This window comes from Magallana gigas, chromosome 4 (genome assembly GCF_963853765.1).
Source record: "Magallana gigas chromosome 4, xbMagGiga1.1, whole genome shotgun sequence".
Lineage (NCBI taxonomy): Eukaryota > Metazoa > Mollusca > Bivalvia > Ostreida > Ostreidae > Magallana > Magallana gigas.
In genome coordinates this window covers 20,226,600-20,250,911 of record NC_088856.1, presented here as the reverse complement: position 1 = coordinate 20,250,911, position 24,312 = coordinate 20,226,600, and the positions used below count along the sequence as shown (strand labels likewise).

At 31.8% G+C, this 24,312-nt stretch overlaps 2 long non-coding RNA genes across 2 annotated transcripts; one reads left to right on the top strand and one right to left on the bottom strand.

The window, feature by feature from the left end:
- Positions 1-5,251: 5,251 nt before the first annotated feature.
- On the top strand, positions 5,252-10,693 carry LOC136274535 (uncharacterized). Its single transcript, XR_010712944.1, has 2 exons — positions 5,252-5,719; positions 10,395-10,693. It is a non-coding gene; the product is annotated as an uncharacterized lncRNA (long non-coding RNA).
- Positions 8,312-9,799, bottom strand: LOC136274534 (uncharacterized). Its single transcript, XR_010712943.1, has 2 exons — positions 9,479-9,799; positions 8,312-9,040 (listed from the first exon to the last, which is right to left on the bottom strand). It is a non-coding gene; the product is annotated as an uncharacterized lncRNA (long non-coding RNA).
- Positions 10,694-24,312: the final 13,619 nt, after the last annotated feature.

Below are 24,312 nucleotides of genomic sequence, written 5' to 3'. Positions count from 1 at the left end.
TTTTTTTTAAAATGTATACTTGTGACAAAACATATATGTGGTACATACAGCTGTAGCTTTATGAAGAAAATTTTGGTTAGACCATATATACCTATCATGCAAGTAAATGATATTTACAAAAAACTTGCAATTTATGGCGCACGAAATATACGCTAGTTTTATAAAGATTGACATACATGTAATGTACCACATTCTTTGAAAAATAATCTATTAAAAATTCTTCATTAAGTTTACTCATACATGTTTTATGCTTATTACACGTAGTATTGTTTTTAAAACATGTAATTTATAAGAAAATAAACAAAAACCCTCGCTAAATTTATTTGCAAACAAAAAATACACAGTAGAATTGATTAAAAATGGTATACCAGAAGCTAATACCAGTACATGTACTTTGACGCTGTTCGGTGGGTAATATTCGTTTGTAATTTACGAATTGAAATATTGACTGTTGCACTACAAGTATGGTAATAAACTCTCTTTCTCTCAAACTCTCTCTCTTTCTCAATTTGATAAGTGTTTATACCTATGAAATTTTTTTAATATTATATTATGACTTGATATGCAAATTTTTGATCTTGTACTGCCTAAATGTTATGTCATGTATTGGGATATGTCATACTTATTACACTGCTCATCTTCGAAGATGTACACTGCATGGTCAGTGTATTTTTTACAGAAATACTATGCATATGTTAATGTAAACACAGCTATTACTAGTACATGTATGTAAACACAGCTAATTATTTTTTTTATTTATTTCAGCTCAAAACAGACTCTTGTTACCACATGGCTTTTACCGGTACCTGTTGAATCTTGTGGGTCAGCTCCTGAGATTAACCTGTCACCTCTATCCACATGCATATTCCTTGTGTTCTACAGACTATTTACTGGTAATTCAAATTAAATCCGATAATGCATGAACAATAATGGAACTTGAAGAAAGCATCATGCCATGTTGTGGTTTGTGTTTGATAAGAAATTATGAAAACAAAATTAAGGCTGTTTAAAGAAATTCATAATTGCTGTAAAAATTTGTTTTTCAATAAAAGTATACAATTATGTTTCCTTTATTTTTTATTTCATAAAGATATTTAGATGTGTTTACACAATTGAAACCCCCCCCCCCCCCCTATTTAATTGTCTGCATTAAGATTACATGTAGGATATGTAAATGTACATTTGACTTTGAAATAACATCTGCTATGATAATTACTTTTGAAATGAACAAGAAACAACCTATTTCTACCTTTCTAAGGTATATATGCATAAAAAAGTAGAAAAACATGTCAAATTTGAACATTTTTCATTGAAATCAACTCTGTCTCCAGCTACCTGGGTGTGTTTGAATTTAATTCTAATTTAAGGCAGATGTCTAACTTGTAGGTTGTAACTTACTGTTTTAGCATGGTTAGAAGAAGACTAGAAATCAGAATAGATTAGATATTCACTAAATATGATTGTTAGCTTACTTTTTTCATGAAAACAAGAAATCACAAGCAGGACAGCTGTCTATTTGTTAATTAAAATGGTACAAATCATACAATAAACAAATAAAGATCACATTTTAGAATCATTGATGATTGTTTTCAAATATGTGTGAGAAATGACTCAAGGAAATTGCCACATGTTTCATAAAATTAGGTAAAACATTTCAAACCATGACTTTTTATGAAAATCAAAAGATTGGGGGGTGGGGGGTATACATGTAAGGGTATTTCTAAGTGATGTGAAGCTTTTATCATGATTATATCATGTAGGCATATGTTGTATTGAATAAGGTTTCTTTTTAAAGGTGGTTGAACAAAAGTTGACCTCTAAAAGGTCAGATAAAGATGTTTTACTATGGAGAACCCTGTAAATCTGTGTTTACTAAAGGAAATTGGAAATGGTGGGTTCACTTAAATGGCCATATTTTTATTAAACCTCAATGGAATTGGCAATATGTGGTATTCTTTTTCTCAGAATTGCATTAGCTTTCTTATTCTAAGACAAACCGTCTTTTCATAAAAATGTTAGTGTACTAAGTTAAAGATACAAGGAACAGTTTCGGATAAAGTACCGTCAATATTTTTGTAAAATTGAGAGTGACTGTACTTGAAGGTTTATCATTGTTGCATAGATTCATGAAATGAATTTTAATGATTACCAATAGTTAGAGGGATGTCTCTTGTTGGAATTGGTAAGCAATATTAAGGCCCCTAATTTTAAGTACATGAGAAGCAGAAATAAATTGTGAAACTTGCGGCTATGACAGATATGTTGACTTTACAGTGAAATTGAAGGTTACAAACGGGAGGTTATATAACATGAAATGTAGGTGGATGGGATATTATATGCCTATTTAGTATTTACTGGGTATGAGGACAATAGCAAGTTTATTGTCCCCCAAGACAGCAAATATTTAATGAGGCAAAGCCAAGGGAAATAGTAGCTGTTGAATGGGACAATAAACTTGCTATTGTCCGAATAGTCAGTTAATTGGTATTTCATTATACAGAAGAAAACTTTATTTGTCAGCGATGCAGAATTTCTTGATGATAAACAAATTAGAGTTAAATCAAACTTTGTATTTAATGCGGCGATCTTATTAGGTCAGAGGTGTTCCGAGTTTAAGGTGATATGGGACACTTCCATGTTGTGACGTATTGTTTATTGAAATAAACAATAAAATAAAGTGTAATTATATAAGTACATGTAGTTTCTTCTCAAAAATGGTCACCTAACTCCTTAGCACAGTGGGTTAGAGGGTTTACTAGGAACCTGTAAGTCATGAGTTCGAATCCCGCTGGGGTTTTTACAATTTTTACCTTTTCAAATATTTTTAAAAGCTATTTTTTGGTTAAATATTGTAAAATTTGAAAATTCTAAACCGGTGAAAAGTTTTCAATTATATACATGTAGTACTTTAATCCACATTAATATCGACAGATGTCCCATACCACCTTAAAAAGGAGGGAAATCAAATTCTGCTGATGAATGGTTTTGATGACTATTCACCATGGGCAGATAGCATGGATACTATTTTAGATAAAAAGGCATGTTTATGCGGGCGCTTTCTAGTGATCAATTTGTCGGTCTGTCCATCCGAGATGGCTTGACAGGAGCATAGCTTCTCTCCCCTTGGCCCAATCTGGCTCATACCTCATCCACAGGGTTCCTTTGGTTGAAGGATGTGCAGTGACCTTGAACCATGTTTTTAGGTATAAGGTTAAGGTCATAGCAGAATTATATACATAAAATCCTTGTCTGGGGCATATCTTTTTTCCCTTTGGTCCAATCTGGCTAATACTCACAGAGTGTCTCTATGGTTAAACGATGTGCAGTGACCTTGCATGAAATTTCTAGGTAACGGGTGAAGATCATATCGGATCATGCAAAAATCCTTTTTTGAGAGCATATATAATTTCTACTAACCCCTATTTGGCTCAGACTTCACATAAGCAGAGCTTTTGAGTAAAGGGTGAAAGGGTGTGTAGTGACCTTGAACCTATTTTCAGTGAAAAGAAACTGTGAAGGTCATATCAGAATTATATTTTTAAAAATCCTTGTCCGGAGTATATCTTCTCTCCCTTTGCTCCATTCAGCCTCATACTTTACCCACATGATGCCTTTGTTCAAAATATATGCAATGACCTCGAATGATATTTGTAGATGAAGAGTCAAGGTCATATCAGATCACACAAAAATCCATATTTTAAGAGCATAGATATACTCTCCTTTTAGCCCCTATTTGGATAATATTTTACCTTTACAGAGTTTATTGGTTAATGGCGTGCAGTGACCTTGAACCAAGTCTGTCAATGTGAAGGTCATAGCAGATCTTTTTAAAATTAGTTTTAAATAGTAGATTATTTTCCAAATATGCTTAATCTTGGTCAGATTGAACAAAAATGCATGTATGTTAGGGGGAATGAAATTGAATTAAAAGTTCTATGCCAGCTGGAAAAATTTCAAGTTATAGGTCAAGGTCAAAGCAGAATTCTCTGAAATAACATAAGCGGGGCCCTTTGAAATGTTCACCATTTCAATGTTGTCTGGTTCATAGTAATTTTACATAGAAAATATTCACAGAAGTACAGTAAAGTAAACTTAACATCGATAAGTTTCTGACAATTAATGACGCAACGAGCACACAGTACGAAAGGTCAACCTTTTGAAAAGCAGTGAAGAGGAAAAATTGCTCAGAATTATGTTTTAAACAAAATTGATTTTTTACATAAATTTTTATTTTGCATTCTGGGTTAAGAAAAAAGATGTTAGTTCAAGGTAAAGTAAACTTGTACCTAAAATGAAGTCAAATTTGTTAAGTCGTACTTAAACACATTGGTTTTTTTGTTAAGTCGTTCTTGAAATGGTTAAGGGTTTTTGGTTAAGTCGTACGTAAAAACATTCGGATCATGTTAAGTTGTACCAAGAATCATTCGATTTTTTTTTATCTTTTTGTACTTAGGTTTCTTTGTTACTAGATTAAGAACTCTGCTTCTTAGACGTACTTCTAGCGTTGCTTTCGACATTAGCGGAAAACCCACTCGTTGCTTTGCAACGAGCTTTGCTCTAGTTATTATTTTTTTTTTTCCCGCAAATTTTGTGCACGAGATTTCTCGAATATTTTTTGTCTGATTGCTATGAAACTTTCAGGGTATGTAGATGATCTTAATATCTCTAGACGTTTTTTTTCAAATTTTTAAAATTCACTTCCAGTTATGAGTTATTGCCCTTTAATTGAAAATTGGGGGGTCTTTTGTCCAGAGTTGATCTCGGGAACTACAGATGATAGATGCATGAAATTTCGCGAAATTGTCGGTAACATTTTATAGTTTTGCTGGCATGAAAAGTTTGGTAATTTCTTTGTTAGTTTTTGAGCTATTTGTCGCCAAAGTTTAAGATTTTTTCGGGGCTGAAATTTTGTTGCTTTTTGTATTATAACCTTTAAACTAAAAATATTTTGTTAATACATATAGAACAAAAGTTGTTTAGAATAACGAGAGCTTTCATTTAAAATTAAGAAAAAAGGGCTGGCCCCTATAATTAGGGGTCAGCAGCTCATACACGTATTTTTCTGATAGCAAAAATCGTTATCATTTTATGAAAAAAAATAAATTCAGTTATTGTTAATATATTACATAATGTCATTTGGTATCAAATTAAACAAGTTCTGTGCTATATTTTTTTTCAAATTTCATAAAACAAATATGTGAGAATCGTACATGAACGAGTTAATATGTCTACATAGACACACAAGCATTAAGGCCCAGGCATTTACTGCATTACGTTGTGTTGCATCTTAGATAAATTGTTGTGATTCAATTTCATTTTTTTCATCTATATCATTTATGAATTCAATGAACACACATTATTTAAACGTTCTATGTGCAACTATTTGTCGGGGCGCCCCTGTTTGTAACCCCCGCGCGCGCGCCGAATGTAAACAGTAACGAACGGCATTGTAGAAAAGAAAGAGCCGTAATGCAGAAGAGAAGTTGTGTATTCTTTCGGTGTACACATGCATTTTCAATTTGCTGTGAAACATATGAGCATGCACAGGGAACAATACTACATATTTGTTTAAGGAGGATATTTTTCTCGTGTGAATCGTTTACGAGGAAATTCTGACAGCCACACTTCTGTCGACGATCAGCCGTTGATAAGCTACGAGTAATAAAGGAGAAAAGATGGACATTAAAGTGTGTGATTTATGTGGATGTTACTGAAGAAGGTGAGGCTTTTACTCCTTTTAAAGTTTCTTGTTAACTGGTTAAAATTTAGTATATAGTATAGATGTACATGTAAGTACGTGCACACTGTTAGATGTTTTTGTTATGGTGTGGGTGTTTGTTTACTAACGTGTAATTTTTACATGTTTCATGGATGTTTAGACTCGCTCGAGGTTCATGGGGGACTGGAAAGGGTAACTGAATTTATCTATTTAAAAAAATAACAGATTGTGAATTTTCAACTCAAAATTCAAAGCAGGGTCTAATTAGAAACATATCATATATTCTTGTGCAGAAGACTCCAAATTTAGTCATGAATACCCTGTAGACATAACTTCAAGTAAATAAAATTGTATACTTCAGACTTCAGAGTTAAAACATGACTTTAATATCTTTATGATGCCGATCATTGTATCATTAAAGAGGTTTAGCAGACCAACGGGTACCCGGTACATGTACTTGTACATGTAGGTTACAAGTTAGAACTATGCCTACCATTCTACCAGTTCACATAATTTTTCTTGTTTAGCAGTTATGATGTGTACTTAAATTGTCCTTGTTAATGTTTTAAATGTAATTTTTTATTCTCTTTTTTTAATCTGACTACTGGCAGTACTGGCGTGCGAGCAGTTCTCGCCGAGGACCATTTCTCGCTGGTGCACTGTTACATCATATTTTGGTATATAATTTTATGTGTTGATAAAATGATGTAACAATGCACTGGTTAGAAATGGTACTCGGCGAGAACTGATCGCACGCCAATATTGATTAATTACAGACAAAAACTGAAGGTTGCGAGTGTTATTTTTTATAGAACAACATTGTTTAAAATAATTCTTTATATATGTGACGATCAGACCGGTTTGAATACCAGTGCCAGATAGCTCAGTTGGTAGAGCACCTGACTAGAGATTCAGGGGGCCCAGGTTCAAATCCCGGTTTGGTCCTTCATTATTTCTCCCATCCTGTTACAATATTGGTGTTGTGACCAACCCCTGGAACTAACAGGTTAACTCGATCCTGCCAGGGATGATCTTCGAGGGTGAAGATCATTTAAGGGGGAGGAATGTGACGGTCAGACTGGTTTGAATACCGGTGCCAGATACATGTAGCTCAGTTGGTAGAGCACTTGACTAGAGATTCAGAGGGCCAGGTTCGAATCCCACTTTGTTCCGTCGTTATTTCTCCCATCTTTTACATATACATGTATATCAGATATATGACAGATGATTAAGGTCATCACATGTTTTGCAAGATGCAATAAGTGTTAAAAACCTTTACTTTACAACAGAATACATTTAAGTGAATATTTATGTTTCTTGTTATTATTTGGTGTGGTTTTCTTGACAGTGTCGCATAAACAATTTACCCGCTCCTAAAACACAAACTTTCTTTTTGTGGATTCAGCTTACCGCTGATTGGCTGTTGTTGCAGCAGACAAATAAGATATGCACGCACAAAACACAATGAACTTATCAGAGAATAAGTTGAGTTTATTTAAACTGTTGGAATTTGGGTATTTTTTTTTTTGAAATGTATACTTGTGACAAAACATATATGTGGTACATACAGCTGTAGCTTTATGAAGAAAATTTTGGTTAGACCATATATACCTATCATGCAAGTAAATGATATTTACAAAAAACTTGCAATTTATGGCGCACGAAATATACGCTAGTTTTATAAAGATTGACATACATGTAATGTACCACATTCTTTGAAAAATAATCTATTAAAAATTCTTCATTAAGTTTACTCATACATGTTTTATGCTTATTACACATAGTATTGTTTTTAAAACATGTAATTTATAAGAAAATAAACAAAAACCCTCGCTAAATTTATTTGAAAAAAAAAACAAAACACATTAGAATTGATAAAAAATGGTATACCAGAAGCTAATACCAGTACATGTACTTTGACGCTGTTCGGTGGGTAATATTCGTTTGTAATTTACGAATTGAAATATTGACTGTTGCACTACAAGTACGGTAATAAACTCTCTCTCTCTCTCAAACTCTCTCTCTTTCTCAATTTGATAAGTGTTTATACCTCTGAAAATTTTTTAATATTATATTATGACTTGATATGCAAATTGTTGATCTTGTACTGCCTAAATGTTATGTCATGTATTGGGATATGTCATACTTATTACACTGCATGGTCAGTGTATTTTTTACAGAAATACTATGCATATGTTAACCCTTACCAAAATATAAGGCCTCTGGCAAACAGTTGCCGCAAATTTGCAGAGAGGTTGCTGCAAATTTGCGACAAACAGTTGCAGCAAATTTGCGGCAAGTTCAGAATTCGTATGCAAATTAGCTTCTGGCAAACTGTTTGCTGCAAAGTTGCGGCAAGTTCAGAATTCGTATGCAAATTAGCTTCTGGGAAACTGTTTGCGGCAAAGTTGCGGCAAGTTCAGAATTCGTATGCAAATTAGCTTTTGGCAAACTGTTTGCGGCAAATTTGCAGCAAGTTCAGAATTCGTATGCAAATTAGCTTCCGGCAAACTGTTTGCGGCAAATTTGCCGCAAGCTTACAGATAGACATAGCAACTTTAAGATATTACAACATAAGAAAAACAATTAATAAACACTAATAATCATTTAATAATGAGTTACTAATACATGTACTATGCTTTTCAATCAATTAACAAATAACTTCTACTGGTGATTGACAAAGATGTTGTTTAACTTAAACAGTTGCAGCAAAATTAGAGATAAAGGACACAAGTAATTAACTTAAAATTTTACACATTTTATAAATTTCAAAAATAAACACAAAACTGATGAACAAACCATATTGAAATTTGACAAATAGTACTCAACCGATAGGTGATGATTTGTTGCTGCAGATCGATAAACTTGAATGCAGTTTGATCACAACATGCATGCACAGATGGACTTGTCAAAAGTTCACAATGAGCGAAGTTCAAACCATATACCATATTTTTCGGAAATTAGGTCGATACTTTTACCGGTAGTTCACAATTAAGCCCTGCACGGTCACTGGTCATGTTACAATTAATCACGGATTCTTTAAGGCATTCTCGATGTCTTTTTTATGACGGTCTCCTGTACGTGCTCTCCGATTTAATTTCACACATAAACAATATCACACAAATAGCCGAATATCACAATAATACCCACAATGGAATGGTCAGACTTCAGCACTGTTGTTTATATGCTTTTCTACGTAAGTCTTACACAAATTCTGTCTTCACTCTTTTTTGGTTGCATCATTTGATCATAAAATCAGTGGGTTTTTTTTTTTGCATGGTTTTCTTTAGGTCTGTGTAACCCAGTCACCAGGGCAGACACCTATTGGGAAGATAAATGGATTTCATATAAGCACAAATTGTTATCAGATTAAAACAAGTTAGCCTATCATATACTTACTCGATCTATAAATCTATATAAAGCTACAAATTTGCACTAGGCCTACTCTAACTCTGACTATGCGAGTAGAACATGAATTCTTTTATTTAAGTAATAAAAATGTAAATCATATAAAATGTACTTTTACACTATGTAATGATAATTTCCTAAATTTGGCGTTGTTTAAATAAATTTTAATCATTTGTTCATGCATCACAACGATGTCAATAACGAGCGTTTTGCTCGATTCGACACCCCGCATTGTCATAGGGACGGCCTTATACTGTTAAACTCATTATAAAAGATCACAGTCTTTCGTTTTATATTCCAATAACTGTTTAAACTGCCATTCAACGAATATGTTTTCATTACTTCACTTACTTTTTCAAAAACGTGCTCATGATCATGCAGATGGTGCATGCAGTGGCCATGGGTGTTGAGACTCGATTCATTCACTTATATTCGTCCTCTGTTTAGCCGTGGATTTTCCAAAAGTAAACACTCCATTGACAATGTTTCTTTTACCTTGTGCACAGCCTTATTCCCTTATTTTCATTCACTTTACCATCTCGGTGATGGCAGACAACATGGCAGCATCGAATGTGAAAATTGGCGGCTAGCTATTGATCGACCAATCAGCGCGCGCGTAGCTTAACATTGAAACAAAAGTAAAAGTAGAAACAAACACTGAACAGCATAACGTTACGGGGGGGTCATTACGAATTAAGCATCATGCGATTAAAGTTGATCTTATTTTCGTAATAATAAGCATTTTTATCGAGACTATCTTAGAATAAAACTTAAATCCAAAAATATTAATTAGATTTATTTTTTCTCTATACACAAATTATAAAAGCAATTCATTATAATTGACAGTCTTAAATTTGTGCTGAATGTGTATATGAAATTGTATAAGTCTTATTTCTGGTAAAGCTTTGGCAAGCTCACGAAGTAAAAAAAACAGAGAAAAAAGAAGAAATGTTTGTGATAAACTTCTGGCAAATTTTTAGGTGTTTGCCAAAAGTTTGCCACTTCTGGCGAAGAAGCTGCAAACATAATTGGGTGTCTGGTAAACTTTTGGCAAAATATAAGAGGTTTACCAGAAGTTCGCTACTACTGGCAAAGATCGGCAAACAAGTTCGAAAGTTTTCTGGTAAACTAATCAGTTTGCCGAAAATTTGCGGCAAGTTTGCTGCAAGTTTGCCGCAAACAATTCATTTTGGTAAGGGAATGTAAACACAGCTATTACTAGTACATGTATGTAAACACAGCTAATTATTTTTTTTATTTATTTCAGCTCAAAACAGACTCTTGTTACCACATGGCTTTTACCGGTACCTGTTGATTCTTGTGGGTCAGCTCCTGAGATTAACCTGTCACCTCTATCCACATGCATATTCCTTGTGTTCTACAGACTATTTACCGGTAATTCAAATTAAATCCGATAATGCATGAACAATAATGGAACTTGAAGAAAGCATCATGCCATGTTGTGGTTTGTGTTTGATAAGAAATTATGAAAACAAAATTAAGGCTGTTTAAAGAAATTCATAATTGCTGTGAAAATTTGTTTTTCAATAAAAGTATACAATTATGTTTCCTTTATTTTTTATTTCATAAAGATATTTAGATGTGTTTACATAATTGAACCCCCCCCCCCCTCTATTTAATTGTCTGCATTAAGATTACATGTAGGATATGTAAATGTACATTTGACTTTGAAATAACATCTGCTATGATAATTACTTTTGAAATGAACAAGAAACAACCTATTTCTACCTTTCTAAGGTATATATGCATAAAAAAGTAGAAAAACATGTCAAATTTGAACATTGTTCATTGAAATCAACATTGTCTCCAGCTACCTGGGTGTGTTTGAATTTATTTCTAATTTAAGGCAGATGTCTAACTTGTAGGTTGTAACTTACTGTTTTAGCATGGTTAGAAGAAGACTAGAAATCAGAATAGATTAGATCCTCAATGGAATTGGCAATATGTGGTATTCTTTTTCTCAGAATTGCATTAGCTTTCTAATTCTAAGACAAACCGTCTTTTCATAAAAATGTTAGTGTACTAAGTTAAAGATACAAGGAACAGTTTCGGATAAAGTACCGTCAATATGTTTGTAAAATTGAGAGTGACTGTACTTGAAGGTTTATCATTGTTGCGTAGATTCATGAAATGAATTTAAATGATTATCAATAGTTAGAGGGATGTATCTTGTTGGAATTGGTAAGCAATATTAAGGCCCCTAATTTTAAGTACATGAGAAGCAGAAATAAATTGTGAAACTTGCGGCTATGACAGATATGTTGACTTTACAGTGAAATTGAAGGTTACAAACGGGAGGTTATATAACATGAAATGTAGGTGGATGGGATATTATATGCCTATTTAGTATTTACTGGGTATGAGGACAATAGCAAGTTTATTGTCCCCCAAGACAGCAACTATTTAATGAGGCAAAGCCAAGGGAAATAGTTGCTGTGGAATGGGACAATAAACTTGCTATTGTCCGAATAGTCAGTTAATTGGTATTTCATTATACAGGAGAAAACTTTATTTGTCAGCGATGCAGAATTTCTTGATGATAAACAAATTAGAGTTAAATCAAACTTTGTATTTAATGCGGCGATCTTATTAGGTCAGAGGTGTTCCGACTTTAAGGTGATATGGGACACTTCCATGTTGTGACGTATTGATTATCGAAATAAACAATAAAATAAAGTGTAATTATATAAGTACATGTAGTTTCTTTTCAAAAATGGTCACCTAACTCCTTAGCACAGTGGGTTAGAGGGTTTACTAGGAACCTGTAAGTCATGAGTTCAAATCCCGCTGGGGTTTTTACAATTTTTACCTTTTCAAATATTTTTAAAAGCTATTTTTTGGTTAAATATTGTAAAATTTGAAAATTCTAAACCGGTGAAAAGTTTTCAATTATATAGTACTTTAATCCACATTAATATCGACAGATGTCCCATACCACCTTAAAAAGGAGGGAAATCAAATTCTGCTGATGAATGGTTTTGATGACTATTCACCATGGGCAGATAGCATGGATACTATTTTAAATTAGATAAAAAGGCATGTTTATGCGGGCGCCTTCTAGTGATCAATTTGTCCGTCTGTCCATCCGAGATGGCTTGACAGGAGCATAGCTTCTCTCCCCTTGGCCCAATCTGGCTCATACCTCATCCACAGGGTTCCTTTGGTTGAAGGATGTGCAGTGACCTTGAACCATGTTTTTAGGTATAAGGTTAAGGTCATAGCAGAATTATATATATAAAATCCTTGTCTGGGGCATATCTTTTTTCCCTTTGGTCCAATCTGGCTAATACTCACAGAGTGTCTCTATGGTTAAACGATGTGCAGTGACCTTGCATGAAATTTCTAGGTAACGGGTGAAGATCATATCGGATCATGCAAAAATCCTTTTTTGAGAGCATATATAATTTCTACTAACCCCTATTTGGCTCAGAATTCACATAAGCAGAGCTTTTGAGTAAAGGGTGAAAGGGTGTTGTAGTGACCTTGAACCTATTTTCAGTGAAAAGAAACTGCGAAGGTCATACCAGAATTATATTTTTAAAAATCCTTGTCCGGAGTATAGCTTCTCTCCCTTTGCTCCATTCAGCCTCATACTTCACCCACATGATGCCTTTGTTCAAAATATATGCAATGACCTCGAATGATATTTGTAGATGAAGAGTCAAGGTCATATCAGATCACACAAAAATCCATATTTTAAGAGCATAGATATATGCCTTTTAGCCCCTATTTGGCTAATATTTTACCTTTACAGAGTTTATTGGTTAATGGCGTGCAGTGACCTTGAACCAAGTACGTCAATGTGAAGGTCATAGCAGATCTTTTTAAAATTAGTTTTAAATAGTAGATTATTTTCCAAATATGCTTAATCTTGGTCAGATTGAACAAAAATGCATGTATGTTAGGGGGAATGAAATTGAATTAAAAGTTCTATGCCAGCTGGAAAAATTTCAAGTTATAGGTCAAGGTCAAAGCAGAATTCTCTGAAATAACATAAGCGGGGCCCTTTCAAATGTTCACCATTTCAATGTTGTCTGGTTCATAGTAATTTTACATAGAAAATATTCACAGAAGTACAGTAAAGTAAACTTTACATCGATAAGTTTCTGACAATTAATGACGCAACGAGCACACAGTACGAAAGGTCAACCTTTTGAAAAGCAGTGAAGAGGAAAAGTTGCTCAGAATTATGTTTTAAACAAAATTGATTTTTTACATAAATTTTAATTTTGTATTCTGGGTTAAGAAAAAAGATGTTAGTTCAAGGTAAAGTAAACTTGTACCTAAAATGAAGTCAAATAAGTTAAGTCGTACTTAAACACATTGTTTTTTTTTTGTTAAGTCGTTCTTGAAATGGTTAAGGGTTTTTGGTTAAGTCGTACTTAAAAACATTCGGATCATGTTAAGTTGTACCAAGAATCATTCGATTTTTTTTTATCTTTTTGTACTTAGGTTTTTTTGTTACTAGATTAAGAACTCTGCTTCTTAGACGTACTTCTAGCGTTGCTTTCGACATTAGCGGAAAACACACTCGTTGCTTTGCAACGAGCTTTGCTCTAGTTTATTATTATTATTTTTTTTTTTCCCCCTTTTTTTGTCCACAAGATTTCTCAGAGATAGCTGGATAGATTTTCTTGAAATTTTCAGGACTAATAGAAAGTGTTAATATCTCGAGGCGTTTTTTTCATTTTGTCAAAAATCATTTCCGGTCGTCCGTTTCCTGTCCCGCGATGAAAAAGCTTGTACATTCGAGATCTCAGAAACGGTAGAGACTTAAACATCCAAACTTTGTGGGATGATAGACCTATAGTTGTAAATGTGTTTAAACTATTTTGTTTTGTTCGTCGTAACTTCCGGTCGTCACCGGAAGTACTTCAACATTAACAACTTTTACGCATTAAATTCCTTTTCAATAGAATAAATATTTTAGCATAAATATACACAAAAGTAATCTTTGCGATGTTATATCAACAACAAAATTCCACTTCCGGTGAAATATCTCAAATATCTCAGGAAGCTTTTTTGAAACACATTTTGTACAAACGAGATATCAGTGATTATAAGAGATCAAAAGACAAGACTTTTATGGATGATAAACATTGGATTGGGGATGTGTTTAACCGGTTTCATTTTGTCTTCCGTCACTTCCGGTCCACACAGGAAGAGTTCAAACAAATCGAGCTGTTTATCAGTTTAACTTTTTGTTTTTGATATCTGTAGTGTGCTCGATGAACAATAAATGCAAAGGGCAAGTATACAAAAAATAACTAATAAAATTTACATTAAGCACTTCCGTTTGTCCGTTTCCTGTCCCGAGACAAAATACCTTATTTCGATGAGATCTCAAAAACGGTGACAACTTGAACAATCAAACTTTGTGGGATGATAAACCTATGTATGTACATGTGTTTACACTAATTTGTTTTGCTCGGCGTAACTTCCGGTCGTCACCGGAAGCTCTTCAAAAATAACTATTTTTACGCATTAGATTATTTTGCCATAGAATTTATATATAAGTATAAATCTATACATACGTTATCAATGCAATGCTATATCAACAAAAAAATTCTACTTCCGGTGAGATATCTCAAATATCTCAGGTAGCTTTTTTGAAACACATTTTGTACAAACGAGTTCTCAGAAACTATAAGTGATCATAGCGCAAAACGTTCATGGATGATAGACATTTTATTGAAGATATGTTTAACCGGTTTCATTTTGTCTTCCGTCACTTCCGGTCCACACAAGAGGAGTTCAAACAAATCGAACTTTTTATCAGTTTAACTGTTTTTCTTTGATATTTGTAGTGAGCTCGATGAACAATAATGTACAAAAGACAAGTATACAAGAAATATTTAATACAATTTACATTGAACACTTCCGTTTGTCTGTTTCCTGTCCAGAGACAAAAAACTTTATTTCGACGAGATCTCATAAACGATGTCGACTTGAACAATCCAACTTTGTGGGATGATAGACCTATATATGTACATGTTTTTAAACTATTTTATTTTGTTCGGCGTAACTTCCGGTTGTCACCGGAAGCACTACAAATGATATGTTTTTTCTTTATTTATTTCTTTTACATGGAATGAATATATCAGTATACAATCTTAGATGTGTTATCTTTATAATGTTAAATTTTCAAATAACTGTTCCTTCCGATGAGATATCTCAAATATCTCTATGTAGCTTTCCGTTTTACAAATTTGATGCCCGCAAGATTTTTGTCACTGTAAGTGAATGAGACACAAAGTTTCATGAATGATAGACATTTGATTGATGATATGTTTAGTGGGTTTTATTTTGTCAACTGCCACTTCCGATTTTCACCGGAAGGATTAAAAAAAATCATATTTTTAACAACCAAACTTTGTAACCTGTTTTGTTTAGTTCGGCATTACTTCCGGTCGTCACATAAAGTACTTCAAAAATTGATTTATTTTTCAATCTCGTTGTTTTACATGGAAGTAACGTCTGGATATATCATTTACAATACTTATCATATTAACTATTTTCTGTATGTAAGAGAAGCAATGTCTACGGTTAAATTGATTCCTGTATATCAAAACGGAAGACCTTTTTGTTGCTTTTGCAACAAGAGTCTAGTTATTATTATTTTTTTCCCAGTTTTTGTCCACAAGATTTCTCAGAAATGGCTGAATAGATTTACTTGAAGTTTTCAGGACTGATAGAAAATGATCATATCTCTAGGCGTTTTTTTCATTTTTTCAAAATTCATTTCCTGTTGTCCGTTTCCTGTCCCGCAACAAAAAGCTTGTCACATCCAGATCTCAAAATCGGTAAAGACTTGAACATCCACACTTTGTGGGATGATAGACCTATAGTTGTAGATGTGTTTAAACTATTTTGTTTTGTTCGGCGTAACTTCCGGTCGTCACCGGAAGCATTTCAATTTTTTTTGTTTTTACGTATTTAATTTATTTTCAGTAGAATAAAGGTATTAGTATAGATCTACTTATATGTCATCTTTGCGATGTTAAAGAAAGAAAAAAAATCTACTTCCGGTGAGATATCTCGGTTATCTCGGGAAGCTTTTTTAAAACATATTTTGTACCCGCAAGTTCTCAGGTACTGTACTTGATCAAGGCACACAATTTTCAACAATCATAGACATTTGATTGAAGATGTGTTTAAACAGTTTCATTTTGTCCTCTGTCACTTTCGGTCCACAGCGGAAGAGTTCAAACAAATCAAACTGTTTCTCCGTTAAACTGTTTTTATTGGATAGTTTTAGCTATTTCGATGACTAATAATGTAAAATAGGAAAGTAAACAATATATAAAAAAATTAAGTTTCATTATGCACTTCCGTTTGTCTGTTTCCTGTCCCGAGACAAAAAACCTTATATCGACGAGATCTCTAAAACGGTAACGACTTCAACAACCAAACTTTGTAGGATGATAGACCTGTGTATGGGCATGTGTTAACACTATTATGTTTTATCCGGCGTAACTTCCGGTCATCACAGGAAGTACGCAAAATTTTGATTTTTTAAAAATATGTTGGTTATTTAGCAGGGAAGTAACATTTTGGTTATAAAAATACAAGAGGTCATCTACACATGGTTAAAAAACAAAAAAAGTTCTACTTCCGGTGAGACACCTCAAATATCTCAAGTAGCCTTCTTTTTAAAAAAAAAACTACCCCCAAGATCTCAGAAACTGTGAGAGATCAAGACACAAAACTTGTATGGATAATGGACATTTGAATGAACATATGTTTAACGGGTTCCATTGGTCGTACGTCACTTCCGGTTTTCACTCGAAGCGTTCAAGCAATAAAAGGTTTTTTTTCTTTTGAATTTTTTAAGCATTTTATTCAATGTGATGAACAATAACGTATCATAGGTAAATGTACTAAAATACGTATTTTCAATTTCTTAATCACTTCCGTTTGATCGTTTCCGGTACCGAGACAAAAACCTTTTCTCAACGAGATATTGTAACTAACAAAAACTTGAACATCCAAATTAAACTTTGAGGAAAGACAAGGCAATGTATGAAGATATGTTTACTATGTTTTGTATGATCCGGCGTGACTTCCAGTCGTCACAGAAAGTACTCAAAAAATGACGTTTTGTCTTTTTGTTTTGTTTATTTCTTGGGAATTCCTTTACAGTATAAATTATATCCATTTTCTGTTTACAAGAAAAATGGATCTTTTACACAGATTTATACATAAGGAACGGAAGACCTTTTTGTTGCTATAGCAACAAGAGTCTAGTTATTATTATTATTAGGGTCTTCCGTCTTCAGTGGAAGACCCTTCTATTATTGTAATGTTTCTTTTTCACTTTTTTAGGGTCTTCCGCTTTTTTTTATTTTGTAAAAATCATTTCCGGTTCGGACTAATCCGCCATTTTGTCATTTTTAAAAAAGTTCTTGTCCACACATTTTCTCAAAAACGAGCAAAGATAGGAAGCTGAAATTTTCAGAAATGATAGATGATATGAACATCTAGCCTCACGAGGAAAATCATTGTCCGGAAATTCCGAGTACGGAAGCTAGCTGGGGTCAAAATACAGGACACGTTTTTTACGAATACTCCTTGTCCACACATTTCCTGAAAAACGAGCAAAGATAGGAAGCTGACATTTTCAGAAATGATAGATGACATGAACATCTAGCCTCACGAGGAAAATTATTGTCCGGAAATTCCGAGTACGGAAGCTAGCTGGGGTCAAAATATAGGACACGTTTTTTACGAATACTCCTTGTCCACACATTTCCTCAAAAACGAGCAGAGATAGGAAGCTGAATTTTCAGAAATGATAGATAACATGAACATCTAGCCTCACGAGGAAAATCATTGTCCGGAAATTCCGAGTACGGAAGCTAGCTGGGGTCAAAATATAGAACACGTTTTTGACGAATTCTCCTTGTCCACACATTTCCTCAATAACAAGCAAAGATAAGAAGCTGAATTTTCCTAAATGATAGATGACATGAACATCTAGCCTCACGAGGAAAATCATTGTCCGGAAATTCCGAGTAGGGAAGCTAAATTTTAAAACTCAAGAAATGTGTTATAATGACCTCAGAATAATTTTAATACATATTATCTAAGTTGCACTTTAATTCTGCGTCTAATAAAATCGTTTTCAAATTGATGGGATGAAATTTAATTTTTTTGAAAATTTTAAATTTAATTAAATTGTAATAAAATGACATCAGACTAATTTTAAAACATAATATCTAAGTTGCACTAACAATTTTGTGTCCAATGAAATCTTTCTCGAATAAATTAGATGAAATTTAATTTTTTTAAAAATTTAAAATTTAATTAAATCGTGTTAAAATGATCTCAGACTAATTTTAAAACATGATATCCAGGTTGCGCTTACAATTCTGCGTCTGATGACATCTTTTTCGAATTGATTGGATAAATTTTAAATTTTAAAAAAAAATTAAATTTAATTAAATCTTTATAAATTGACATCAGACTAATTTATAAATGTGATATTGAAGCTGCGTTTACGATTCAGCTTCTAATGACATTTTTCTCAAATTGACTGAATGATTTTTAAATTTTAAATTTTTTAAAATTTAATTAAATCGTGTTTAAATGACTTCAGACTTATTTCAAAACATAACATTTAGGTTGCGCTAACAATTTTGCGTCTGATGACATCTTTTTCGAATTGATCGAATGAATTTTAAATTTTTTAAAAATTTTAAACTCATTTAAATCGCGTTAAAATGACCTCAGACTAATTTTAAAACATGATATCTAAGTTGTGCTTAGAATTCTGCGTCTAATGACATCCTTCTTGAATTGATTGGATGAATTTAAAAATTTTCAAAATTTTTAAACTCATTTAAATCGCGTTAAAATGACCTCAGACTAACTTTAAAACATGATATTTAAGTTGTGCTTAGAATTCTGCGTCTAATGACATCCTTCTTAAATTGGTTGGATGAATTTAAAAATTTTCAAAATTTTTAAACTCATTTAAATCGCGTTAAAATGACCTCAGACTAATTTTAAAACATGATATTTAAGTTGTGCTTAGAATTCTGCGTCTAATGACATCCTTTTCGAATTGATTGGATGAATTTAAAAATTTTTTAAATTTTTAAACTCATTTAAATCGCGTTAAAATGACCTCAGACTAATTTTAAAACATGATATCTAAGTTGTGCTTAGAATTCTGCGTCTAATGACATCCTTCTTGAATTGATTGGATGAATTTAAAAATTTTCAAAATTTTTAATTTCATTTAAATCACGTGAAAATGACCTCAGACTAGTTTTGAAACATGATTACTAAGTTGCGCTTACAATTCTGCGTCTAATGACATCTTTGTTGAATTGATTGGATGATTTTTAATTTTTTTGAAAATTTTGAATTTAAAATTAAATCATGTTAAAATGAGCTAAAACTAATTTAAAAACATAATATTTAAGTTGTGCTTAGAATTCTGCGTCTAATGACATCCTTCTTAAATTGGTTGGATGAATTTAAAAATTTTCAAAATTTTTAAACTCATTTAAATCGCGTTAAAATGACCTCAGACTAATTTTAAAACATGATATTTAAGTTGTGCTTAGAATTCTGCGTCTAATGACATCCTTTTCGAATTGATTGGATGAATTTAAAAAATTTTTAAATTTTTAAACTCATTTAAATCGCGTTAAAATGACCTCAGACTAATTTTAAAACATGATATCTAAGTTGTGCTTAGAATTCTGCGTCTAATGACATCCTTCTTGAATTGATTGGATGAATTTAAAAATTTTCAAAATTTTTAATTTCATTTAAATCACGTGAAAATGACCTCAGACTAGTTTTGAAACATGATTACTAAGTTGCGCTTACAATTCTGCGTCTAATGACATCTTTGTTGAATTGATTGGATGATTTTTAATTTTTTTGAAAATTTTGAATTTAAAATTAAATCATGTTAAAATGAGCTAAAACTAATTTAAAAACATAATATTTAAGTTACGCTTACAATTCTGCGTCTGATGACATCTTTTCAGAATTGATCGAATGAATTTTAAATTTTTCAAAAATTTTAAACTCATTTAAATCGCGTTAAAATGACCTCAGACTAATATTAAAATATGATATCTAAGTTGCGCTTACAATTCTGCGTCTAACGACATCTTTGTTGAATTGATTGGATGATTTTTAAATTTTTTGAAAATTTTAGATTTAATTAAATCGTGTTTAAATTACCTCAAACTAATTTTTAAACATTATATCTAAGTTGCGCTTAGAATTCTGCGTCTAATGACATCTTTCTCGAATTAATTGAATGAATGTTTAATTTTTTGAAATTTTAAATTTTCTTTAATCATGTTAAAATGAGCTGAGACTTATTTAAAAACTTAATATTTAAGTTACGCTTACAAATATGCGTTTGGTGACATCTTTTTCGAATTGATCAAATGAATTTTAAATTTTTCAAAAAAATTAAACTCATTCAAATCGCGCTAAAATGACCTCAGACTAATTTCAAAACATGATATCTAAGTTGCGCTTACAATTTTGCGTCTAATGACATCTTTGTTGAATTGATTGGATGATTTTTAAATTTTTTGAAAATTTTAAGTTTAATTAAATCGTGTTAAAATGACCTTTGACTAATTTTAAAACATAATATTCAGGTAACGCTTACAATTCTGCGTCTGATGACATTTTTTTCGAATTGATTAGATGAGTTTTAAATTTGTCAACATTTTTAAACTCATTTTAATTGCGTTAAAATGACTTCAGACTAATTTTAGAACATAATATCTAAGTTGCCCTTTAAATTCTGCGTCTAATTACATAATTTTTGAAATGATTGGATGAATTTTAAATTTTAGATTTTTTTTAAATTTAATTAAATCGTGTTTAAATGACATCATAATAATTTGTAAACATGATATCTAAGTTGCGCTTACAATTCTGCGTCAAATGACATCTTTGTTAAATTGATTGGATGATTTTAAATTTTTTTGAAAATTTTAAATTTAAGTAAATCTTAATAAATTGACCCGAGACTAATTTTTAAATGTAATATTGAAGTTGTGCTTACAATTTTGCTTCTAATGACATCTTTCTCGAATTGATTGGATGATTTTTAAATTTTTTGAAAATTTTAAATTTAATTAAATCGTGTTTAAATGACCTCAGACTAATTTCAAAACATAATATTTAGGTTACGCTTACAATTCTGCGTCTGATGACATCTTTCTCGAATTGATTGGATGAATTTTAAATTTTAAAAAAATCTTAAAACTCATTTAAATTGCATTAAAATGACCTCAGACTAATTTTAAAACATAATATCTAAGTTGTGCTTACAATTCTGCGTCTGATGACATCTTTCTATAATTAATTGAATGAATTTTAAATTTTTAAAAAATTTTAAACTCATTTAAATCGCGTTAAAATGACCTCAGCCTAATTTTAAAACATGGTATCTAAGTTGTGCTTAGAATTTCGCGTCTAATGACATTTTTGTCGAAATGATTGGATGATTTTTAAATTTTCAAAAATTTTAATTTCATTTCAATCGCGTTAAAATGACCTCAGACTAATTTTAAAACATAATATCTAAGTTGCACTTACAATTCTGCATCAAAAGATATCTTTGTCGAACTGATTGGATGATTTTTAAATTTTTTGAAAATTTTAATTTAACTAAATCGTGTTTAAATGACATCAGACTACTTTTAAAACATAATATCTAAGTTGCGCTTACAATTCTGCGTCTAATGACATCTTTTTCGAATTGATGGGATGAATTTAATTTTTTTTTTTTAATTTAAATTTAATTAAATTGTGTTAAATGACATCAGAATAATTTTCAAACATGATATCTAAGTTGCGCTTACATTTCTGCGTCTAATGACATCTTTGTTGAATTGATTGGATGATTTTTAAATTTTTTGAAAATTTTAAATTTAATTAAATCGTGTTTAAATGACATCAGACTAGTTCTTAAACATAATATCTAAGTTGCGCTTTGAATTCTGCGTCTAATGACATCTTTCTTAAATTAATTGGATGAATTTAAAAAATTTTTAAAAATTTAAATTTAATTAAATCGTGTTTAAATGAGATCATAAAAAATTTTGAACATTATATCTTAGTTGCGCTTTGAATTCTGCGTCTAATGACATCTTTGTCGAATTGATTGGATGATTTTTCATTTTCTTGAAAATTTTAAATTTAATTAAATCGTGTTTAAATGACATCAGACTAATTTTTTAACATAATATCTAAGTTGCGCTTTGAATTCTGCGTCCAATGACAACTTTCTCGAATTGATTGGATGAATTTAAATTTTTTTTAAAAATTTAAATTTAATTTAATCGTGTTTGAATGAGATCAGAAAATTTTTTGAACATGATATCCAAGTTGCGCTTTGAATTCTGCGTCTAATGACATCTTTCTTGAAATGATTGGATGAATTTTAAAATTTTTGAAAATTTTATTAAAAATTTAAATCATGTGAAAATAAATTATTGAACGGAAGACCCACTCGTTGCTCGCAACGAGATCGAATCTAGTTATTATTATTATTCTTATTTTTTTCCCCGATTTTCTCAGAGATGACTGGATATTTTTTCTTGAAATTTTCAGGGATAATAGGAAATGATAAAATCTAGGGACTTTTTTTCATATTTTAAAAATTCATTTCCGGTCGTCCGTTTCCTGTCCCGCAACGAAAAAGCTTGTCACCTCGAGATCTCAAAAATGGTAAAGACTTGAACCACCATTCTTTGTACGATGATAGACTTGTGTATGTAGATGTGTTTAAACACTTTTGTTTTGTTCGTCGTTACTTCCGGTCGTCACCGGAAGCACTTCAAAAATAGTAATTTTACGCATTTAATTCATTTTCCATAAATTAAATATATAAGTATAAATCTATACATTAGTTATGCGATGTTTCATCAACAAAAAATTTCTACTTCCGGTGAGATATCTCAATCATCTCAGGAGCTTTTTTAAAACACATTTTGTACCCGCGAGATCTCAGAAACTATAAGTGATCAAGACACGAAACTTTCGTGGATGATAGACATTTGATTGAAGGTGTGTTTAACCGGTTTCATTTTGTCTTCCGTCGCTTCCGGGCCACACTAACAAATGGAGCTGTTTATCAGTTTAACTGTTTTTCTTTGGTATGTTTAGTTAGATAAATGAAAAATAATGTACAAAAGGCAAGTATTCAAGAAATGTTTAATACAATTTACATTGAACACTTCCGTTTGGCCGTTTCCTGTCCAGAGACCAAAAACCTGATTTCGACGAGATCTCAAAAACTATAACAACTTGAACAACCAAACTTTGTGGGATGATAGACAAATGTATGTACATCTGTTAACACTATTTTGTTTTATCCGGCGTAACTTCCGGTCGTCACAGGAAGTACACCCACTTTTGATTATTTAAAAATATTTTGGTGTTTTAGCATTGAAGTAACATTTTAGCTATAGAAATACAAAATGGTCTTCTACACATGGTAAAAAAAAGTTCTACTTCCGGTGAGACATCTCAAATATCTCAGGTAGCCTTTTTTTTCAACAAAGTACCCACAAGATCTCAGAAACTGTGATAGATCAAGACACAAAACTTATATAGATAATGGACATTGATTGAACATGTGTTTTACGCGTTTCATTTGGTCCTACGTCACTTCCGGTTATTACTAGAAACGTTCAAGCAATAGAACTTTTTTTTTAAATTTTTACTTTTTTAAAACATTTTACTCAATGTGGTGAACAGTAACGTACTGTAGGTAAATGTACTAATATATATACTTTCCCTTTTATAAATCACTTCCGTTTGTTTGTTTCCGGTCCCGAGACAAAAACCTTTTTTTCAACGAGATATCATAACTAACAAAAACTTGAACATCCAAACTTTGAGGAAAGACAAAATGTACATATCATATCCATTTTCTGTTTACAAGATAACTGGATTTTTTGTGCAAATTAATACATGAGGAACGGAAGACCTTTTTGTTGCTATAGCAACAAGAGTCTAGTTTGACTATTATTTCTTGAAAATTTATCTACTTTCCATCATACAGTAAATAGCTAATACTGAAATATTATGCGATTAAACTCGTACCGACTTTTGCAGCAAACATTAAGGAAGTAGTTTCCTCATGGGTTTAGTTGTCAAATTCAAAATAT